Genomic DNA, 9,905 nt, shown 5'->3' on the forward strand with positions numbered 1-9,905 from the left:
CGCAGCACGCATATGTGTGTTCTGTTCTCTTTCCTTATAAAGCTACCAGTATTTAGATGACTTCCTCCAATCTTAATCACCTCCCAAAGGCCCTCCCTCTAAACACCATGTTAGGATTAAGTTTCCAATCTCCTAATTCCTCACAGTAAGTTTAAATTTCAACATACAAACCCTTAGAGATGCTCTCAAAATATATGCAAATCCTAGCCACCAGCTAAACAACCTGCAACACTAAATTACAATGAAATGAAATTCTGATAACATCATATTTTATCACTAACACAAACACCAAGAGACTAATTACTGTAAACCAGGTGCAGTGAAGGTGGATTGGAAGAGGATTTTTTCGTTTTCCTTTTACTTGTTCTCTTGAATGGAAGATGAAGAAGGAGAATGAGGAAGAGAAAGAGAAAGAAGAAGATGACAGAATATGACCTGTGAGTGAACTAGGAAGAATAATAATGAAATACTTTGTCATTAAATTATTAATTGGTGAACCACTTGGCTATGAATTTTCTACCTTTGTATTTTTCGAATTTATCAATGAAAATATATGGTTATGTAATGAAAGACATATTTGGCAATCCAGAAATAATGTAAGCTGAGATAAAATTTCACAGATTTTTATTGGGATTGCTCATTTATCAGTAATGAGATTTTTAATAAAATCAAGACATACACAGTTTTGTAATCATAAGTAGGAAGTTATTGAGTTCAGCTCCTCGGGGATTTGCTGTGCACATAATAAAGCACATATTCTACAACCAGATCATAAGCCTTACCTTGAATTCTGAATCCACCTCTTACTGGCTATGTGACAGTGAACAACTGATATCTCTATCCTCTATCATATAAAGGCACAGTATTAATTCCACCTCATATAGTACATCTGAAAAATAAGTGAGGTAATATGTACAGGGTCACTAATTAGGGTTTTGTTTCTTGAGTGCAAATGTGTGCACATGTGCAGATTCTGACCATGGTTGGCAAAATAATCATGGTCCTTCAACTGAAAAGAAAAACAAAATATATCATACAGAGAAAGATACGCAAATTTAAAAAGGGTAAGAATAAATATATGGATAAAAAGAGATATCTTGTTAAAATTAGTTAATACTCACAGCACAGAGCCTGGCGCACAGCCAGAAATAATGTCTTTCTCTTTCTCTCGTTTCACCAAATAATATATATTTTTCTTATTATGTTTCATTGATATTATTAAATATTTTGACACCAAAGCTGCTTGTAGACCAGAGTACTAGTTCATGTGAATCATCAAAATATCTACAAGAAATGAGACTAGTATGTTTGGGAAATAATTTTTTAATGTTTCTGCATGAAATGTCAATAAGGCAAAAAAGTTTTTCATGAAGGTAATATTCACAACATTTGAAATTTTAATAAGTTCTTATTTCTACATATGAACTTAAAATCCTTTTCTTATTTATTTATTTATTTATTTTCTCAATGGTGATTCACAGTGTGAGGTGGTTTTTTTTTTTTTTTCTTCCACAACTTTCTCATGTCTTCGTTTTTGTTTTAAAAAGTAGAAAGACACCACTAACCTTACATCCTTTCTGTAAGCAGCATTTGAAGGCAAGACAGCAGATAAGATTTGAACACCTGCTATCCATAATTTTAAATTCAGATTTTAGTGTGGAATTCTTTTAAGCAGGCAGGTTTGCTGATTGCAACAAAATATGAATGGCTAATCAATACAAGTGAAAATTTCAATAAGAATAAGTAGCATTCAGCCACTTCTATTAGAGCTTTCTCTAGGAGTTTTTGGTGTTGACATTCTAAAGGATGCCTTCCTTTAAATTTTGGCTTCTTTGTGAACAGATACTATTCTGTATTACATTTTTCATCTGCTGATAGGGATTTTTTTAAAGCCTCTGGCATCATATTTTTACATTCTTTTAAGGCTCATTTACTTAATTTCTTTGTTCTTTCTACTGCTGTATTTATATGGAGGAAGCTCAACAAATGGCATGTAACTTCATAGTCATTGCTTTTTTCTGCTTCCTGTGCCTGGCTCTTTTGGATCTCTAGCTCATTTTAAACCATCACCTTATAGCTTATAACTCTTCACAAAGCCTAATGCATTCATTTGCACAGTCATTTTTATTTTTTTTCCTTCTGCTCCTTTTGTCAGTTCTTTACATGAATCTGCAGAGTTGGCATTACTTTGCTCTGACTCTGAATTAAACCTATCAGGGACTTGCTTATTTTTTGCTTCTTATTTTAAGCAAAACAACATCATGAGTTTTATGAATCAAAAGACTAATGAGCCCATCTGTCATCTTTTGCAAGAATGCCACAGTGAATCACTTTTTTTGACTTTAACTGGCACTGGGAAATTACTACATGTAAATAGACTCACTGAGATTTCAAAACAAGAGTGGTGCATAAAAGAATTGCTGCATAGTTTCTCCACAATGTTTGCCCGGGTTTAGAGCTTTATTAGACAATTGGGAACAGTCTGGGCACTGGAGTTTAAGCAAAATGTTCAGATTTGCCAAGAGTGTAAAGGAATATTAAACGAATGGAAAATAGAACCTTCAACAGCAATTATAATGTTTGAGAATTATTGTCAAGGTAAATGAAAGCCTAAAGAATAAATACAAGACCTTTAATAAGACAAAGAATCTGTTGGTTAGAATGTTTAACATTGGCCCCTAAGCTGAAAATATAATAGCCTACCTTTTGAAAACTTGTGAAGAAATTCTCCTTCCATTGAAATACTTAGGTAAGCCATCATGCCAGTCTGAAAATATTCCTTAACTAAAGTATACTTGAATATTTCTTCTTTGTTTTACTTTGTGGTAAGACTTTCATGAATTTTTCAAACAGGAAGTAGGTGAAGATGAAGATGGTCCCAAACATCATTAAGAGAGCTCAATGTCCCTGGTATTATGCTAATCACATGGAACTACAATATCTAAAGTATCAGGAAATTGTATTTTATAGAGAATCAATATCTTCTCTGATTTCTGGAGATATGTATCAGTGAATGCTCTGTTAGAGAAGCAGAAACTCTAAAGAATATGGAAGATTGTTTATTCTGAAGATTAGACTTTTCGCGTGTATCAAAAAGATACAGAAGCAAAGATCAGTAAGGATAGAGGAAAGTCACTAAAGGAAGGGAAAAGTGTTAGCAAAATCTGTAGAAGGCTTTTGTCTCTACACATAGGGTGCATGAGCAGTCCCTAATGATCAGCAGAGCAAGCAACTGTAAATAAGATCTGTACCCAAAGCGGGAGAAATAAAAAGATAAATAAAATCCACGAGGATAAAGGTAAGCTCATGAGGATAAAGAAAAGCCAAATCTATCATTCACTGTTTTTCTCATCAATTATAACTCCACATCTAGCCTTGAGCGTTCTTCCTTGTGTTGGCCCTACACATACACACTACCTACAAACTTGACCTGTATAGGGACCTAAAAGAACTCTGTGTTGGCTGCAGTCCTCTGTCCCTGTGATAAGCACCAGATAAGCAGCACATCTGAGACTAAAGTAATGTCTTTGGGCCCCAGCTTCCAGATTAAAATTTTATATCCACCTTCCAAACTTCACAACTTTTTTTTGCATCCAGCCTACCCCAGAACCATATAGAGAAGAGCATTTGAAAACTAGAGTTAGAGTTTAATCAAATGAACATAGTACAATACTGTTACCGAAAGCTTGGTCCTTGTCCCCAGTGCCAATCCTATAACAAGGACACCGTTTTGAGAAAAAGGAAATAAAAGTTTCATTGCAAAAGAGAAGCACAGGGACTCTTCTCCCAGAGGCTATGATTCTGCCTATTGGGGAACAGAGAGGACTTTTAAAGAAGCTCTTCAAAGGCTACATTCCAGGTGTTCCCTGACAGCGGGTCCCAGGTGCATCCAGGGGGTGTGTTGAAATTCACTTCTTAATCTGGGAGATAGTCACTTCCTAGATCTTCCAGTGACATCTCCTTCCTGTAGTGGGTGTTCACACAAGGACAGATAACTCAAGGGAACCTTGTTCCCTGTCCCCTATTAGAGATAGAGAAAGGGAGAGGGAGAAAAGGAAAGGGAAAACATGTCCCTATAAAAATAAGCAGCAAGGACTATATTCAAAGGTAAAGTGGGCCACTGTTACATACCATTGAAAAAAAGTATCTGGTATCTAGTATCTAGACTACCTGAATGTTTCCTGAATCAACACTGGGTTTGATACCTTAAGTCAGTTACTTGAACACTCTATGTCTCAGTTTCCACCTGTTTCAAGTGTGGATAACAATAGAACTTGCTTCATGGGTTTGTTGTGAGAAACAAATAAATACATGCAATGTGTTTATAGAACATTAATGTCATGTATGCTTTTCCTCATTTTATCCTATTTTTTAAAAAAGGGCCCGGTTTTGCAGCCCAGTGGTAAAGCACTTGGCTAGCACGTGCAAAGCCCTGGGTTTGATCCCATTGTGGAAAAGAAAAAGAAATAGATACAAAAAATATAAACATGCAATCTCATGAAATGATGTTTTGAGATATTCTCCGAAGTTGCATGCTTCTTTACTCAGAGTTAGAGTATGTCATGATTTCTTTTTAAAATCATAATAAGGCAAAATATCAAGACAGCAAGAGTTTCACCTTCTGTTCTCTATTAAGGGCAATATGCTGCTTCCAGCTCTCTGCCTGAAGGCAGAAGCTCCAGTTTGAGCAGCCCCATGCCCAAAGCTGGCACTGCAATTTTCAGTGGACACAACTGAAGTGATATGTCGACAATCATTTTTCTCAGCAGAGTGAGGACTGAAGTTAAAACAGATAAAATCTACTTAGACTCTCCATGAGGTTTAATCCATTATCTTCCTGGGAAAAGTTTCATATCAGAAAAATTCTATTCAGACCTTAAACAAAGAAGCAAACTGTTCCATAAATAGATTAAGGAGAAAGGTATTCAAAGACTGAGAATACAGTCTCCAAACAAAGGCATGAAAATCACATATGTCATCTTTTTTTCTTTAATGAAACTGTACTTATCTTTCAGAAACATACTGACCTCTAGCATGCCTAAATTAAAAACACTGCTTATAATTTTAGTAGTGAAACTTAGAGTGGGAAACTTGTTAGCTGACCAGGAATAGGATTCTCTGGCTTCAAAGGAGAACTTTTCTAAGGATTTCCCTTAATGGTTAGGCAATTATTATCTCTGCTGTACTGATGAGGAAATTGAAGTTCAAGGAAATGAAGTAAAAAGCGGTTTTACAATCAAGAACAGAGGCCAAGATTTGCATTCAGGAATTAGTATTCAAAAGCCACTGCTTGCAAACATCTATGCAAACTGTCTTCCCTTTGCAATCAGAATGAAGACTGTGACCCGCATCTTGACACACCAAATACCAGATTCTTGCATGATATTCAGACTGAGAGCACACTTGAAATATTTAATACACTGCATCTTTTTGTACTATTGCAAGTCATATTCACCCTATATTATTGCTGTAAAGTTTCTCACTTTTAGTGGTGTAATGTTCAGAGATAGAATGCTCCCAAGTCAAATATTTAGAATAATAGCTACAAAAAAGAATTTCTGAGTTTCTCCTCAGACTCACTCCTTGCAAATTTCAATGTGCATGTAAGTCCCCTGGGACATTGCTAAAATGGCTATTCTTATTTAATAATTCTGGGGTGAGTCTGCATTTCTAGCAAGCTTCCAGACAATGATCAGGGGCCATTCTTTAAGAGGAAAAGCCATAATCTCTTCACATCCTCTCTAGATCTTTTTCAGGGATGAAGTAGAGAAAACCCATGCACCAGGAAACTCTTTGATTACATATTGCTGGGGCTCACTACAGTGATGTCTCTAATCTGACAAAGGCCTAATGTGACAATCTATATGGTGAACCCCTCTGGCAATATCACCCTAACTGCCAAAGCCTAACCCTGCTATTTGTACTACTCCCTTCAAGGAACTTGACAGAAAGTCAAAGATCAAAAGCTTATTTCATATAGCAGCAAGATCAAATGTTCCTGTCATCTGTTACACATCTCCATCTTGTATGATAGAATTAAAAATGACAGTATCACTAAATCAAATTACTAATTGTTTTAGGCAGCATGTAGGTTTTACTATATGCAAAGTACTATTAGTGATTAATGTGACCCACAACACAATTTGAAAATCTTTCTTATACCTTTCAATTTTGAAGATCTATTTTTTACATCATATGCAAATAACAAGTTCAATTTTATCTGTATCCTATTTAGCCACAGAATAGCTCCCAGTTAACTAATAAAGAAAAGAAAAAAGGAAGAAGATTCCCACAAAATAGATAATACCAACTTCAGCAATGAAGTTTGGGGTTGCTCTTCTTATAGACTTAAGGGATGGTAAAGCTGGCTAACATTGTCTTGTGGACTTTTCCATATATAGATGTAAAAGTTAATGCTTGAGGAATTAAGTAAGTTGTTTGAGGTAATGAATGATATTAGCAAAATTAAAAAGATAACTGAAGATTTGTTTACTTCTAATCTAATGTGTAGCAGATAATATCCCTCCTTTGCATGTATATACATGTTTCCAATATCACTAGATCAGTCAGGATGAGTTAGGTTATGCCCCATTCAAAAACACCAGAATTTCAGGTCCCAGTGGCACACAATAAAAACCATCCATTCCTCACCCATGCTGTGTGTCCACTGTTGAATATCTGTGACTGTGCTTCACATTATCATTACTATGCAACCCAGGTTGACAGATGCCCTATCTGGGATATTGTTTTCCTCATGGCACAGGGTAAAAAACCTTGATATCTGTGGAATAGATAATCATATCTTTAAGTGATGCTATCTTTTTTGATTACAAATGGTAGGACTTTGTTGCTTTTGCCTAGATCTAGCACTTACAGCACACCCTCAATTAAAAGCATATCATCACAAATAGGTGCCCATTTTACTTCCCTGGTGAGTCCAATTTCAACAATATTTTATAGCAAAGATTGGTCAAGATTATCTTGAAGTACTTAAATCACTTAAATTCTATTTCCTATTAATAGAATCAGCTATAAGCAGCAGCTATATCATTTTGAAGTGAATCAATTATGGATCAAAAAGATACATAAATGCATAGATCAAATCAAAGAAAAGCATAACCAGAATGTGAGAGTAAGAAATATTTGGAGGGGTGACATATTCCCTCTATTAGCAAGATGCCATATTTTGAGCAATACCCAAGGATGGGGAGATTGACATGTTTATCTCATCCAACAAATAGATAGTTGATAACACCATTCTCATAAAATTGTGATCAGTGTCACTGCTACATACGTGACTATACAAGTATTAAGATTCTATAGCACAGGCTGCAGAGTATTGTTCTCAATCCAGTTTCTTATTTCCACAATAGATAAACATGATAAAAATTACAGGAAAAAAGAAGAGCTCCTTAACTCCTTAGCCATTATCTGCAGAAGCAGAGTATCTTTTAAAATCCTTATATAAATATCTTCTGGCTAGTATTAAGACAAATAATAAGTGAGATAAAGGCTGGGGGGAAAACATTTGGAGGAGAGATGAAAAGAAGTTATTATTTATTTTATGTTTATTTGTCATGACTGAAAGAACACACATGAAATACATTTGGTTATCTTGCAGTTGAAGAAAGAGACCAGGCAGCAAAGTGGATGTTCTTCTTGTTAAGCAAGCTCAACTTCTCCTTACCCAACTCTGTTTAGAGAAGTCAGGCTTCTTATATTTTTAAACAATTTTTTTGTGAAATGGATATAGCATTTGGCAATTATATTTCAACTGTGTGTATGTATATGTGTATGTATGTGTATGTGCATGAATGTTTATGTGCACGATTATACTAGTGTGCACTTTTTTGTAGCTATATGTGAAAGTACATGTCTGTGTATTTGTTCTTACAGATATGTAGTCAGTTTGTATTTCTGATTGACACATAGCTATTGTTGATAGCTAAAGACAGTAGCATTCTCTTAGTTATTTTCCTAATATGGATCAATTTTCACTGATTATTATTAATTTCTGGCCATATATTTGGATCTTTTCACTGAAGAGTTAATTTTATTTCCTAGATCATAAACAACTGGCAGGTACAAATATCTGAGATTTTAGGCTCTATTTTTATCACAGGGTTACTGAGAGCTTGAATTTAATTAAATTGTGAACACACCAAATCTTGTTCAGCATGGATACTAGCTTATGTAGTAGGAATCTTAAAATGTCTCAAAAAATAGTTTTCTTTTTTGTAGTCTCCTGCCAAGGAAAGGAAATGCATTATCTGTTCTAATTACATATTTTAATTGCATAACTTGTGTTTTGGAACCTCTCCACAACATTTTTGTTTATTCTTTATCCAGAGATTTCAGTCTGTCACTGCACCTGTTTATTTGCTATGGTGCAACTTCCTATACAAGGGAAGGAGACAATGGTTGGAATGGTAGATTGTTGCCTTCTTATCCTCACAAAGTAAAGACTTTTGATGGAATTTTAAATAACATTTTTGGTGACAAAGAGGAAAATACAGTTTAAAACTAGAAGAGCTAAATAAATGGTGATTGGGCTTACATATGCTCCAAAATCTTAAAAACTAAATTTTGGAAATTTTTTACATAAATCCAGCTGACTATTATAATTAACACAATTTTTCTCTATGGCGCATTTTTTTTTGCCGGGGGCGGGGGGAGGTATTCATTCTCAGTTAAAATTGCTACTTTATACATAAACATTAATCTTATAATTAGTCAAAATGCAAATTCATAGGTATATTTACCATTACCTTTATAAAGTTGCAGAGTTGATTGGCACTTTTTTTTCAAATTAATTTGATATGAGTCAACTTTGCTTCTGAACTGATGACTTATAACCTTATTGTAAGCAATATGTCATAGAAAATGTGTCCCCAGCAGATAAATGCAACTAAATTGTTAGCAGAACCTTAAATTCTTGTGTGTTCTTGAATGAATGTGTTTATCATGATGAACAGCAAGAGATATAGAAAGTAAAAACCCATCTATCTGGCACTTTTAGCAGCAAAAGGAGAAAGACAGATTTTCAAAATGCTTTAGAATATGCTACAAATAGTTTCAAATCTACAAAAGGGTTTCATATTTTCACTAAATAGTATAACTTCAAAAATTAAATAATATCATCTATACTTTGTTAAAAATAAACTTACTTCTTATAATTTTTTCCTAAATATTTCATTATTTTTGATGCTATTGTAAATGGATTTTTTTTAATATGTTTTTGGATGGTTCATTGTTATTGAAGGGAAACACGTTGATTATTGCATATTGATTTTGCATTCTGAAGCTTTATTGAATTTTTTGTTAATTTTAGCAGGACTGTTTTGATTTTATTTTGTTTTGTTTGCTTTTGTTCTGTTTAATATTTTGGTTTTGGGAGTTTTAAGTGTTCTCTGGGTAAAGAATTATGTCATCTGCAAGCAGAGAAAATTTTGCCTTTTTTAAAAATTTGGATTCTTTTTATTTACTTTCCCTGCCTAATTGTTCCAGCTACATCTTCAGGTACTCTACTGAATAGAAGTAGGGATTACTATAGAAATTTTGTTACCAGCATAAAGATGGATATATTGATCATTGGATCAGAATAGTGTCCAGAAATATACCTACACATATATGATCAGCTGATCTTTAATGAGCATGCCAAGAATGAAAAATAGTAGATAAGTACACTCTCTAATTAAATTGAAATAGGAGGACTGGATGAACACATACAAAATACTGGAATTGGACCTTCATCTTACACCAAACACAATATTCATCTCAAAATGGATTAAAGACTTATATACAAGACATAAAACTATAGCATTTCTGGAGAAAATGATAGAGAAAAACTTTTTGACACTGATTTTGGCAATGACTTTTTGGCCATAATACCAATAATACAGGCA

This window comes from Marmota flaviventris, chromosome 8 (assembly GCF_047511675.1).
Source record: "Marmota flaviventris isolate mMarFla1 chromosome 8, mMarFla1.hap1, whole genome shotgun sequence".
In the NCBI taxonomy this organism is placed as follows: Eukaryota; Metazoa; Chordata; class Mammalia; order Rodentia; family Sciuridae; genus Marmota; species Marmota flaviventris.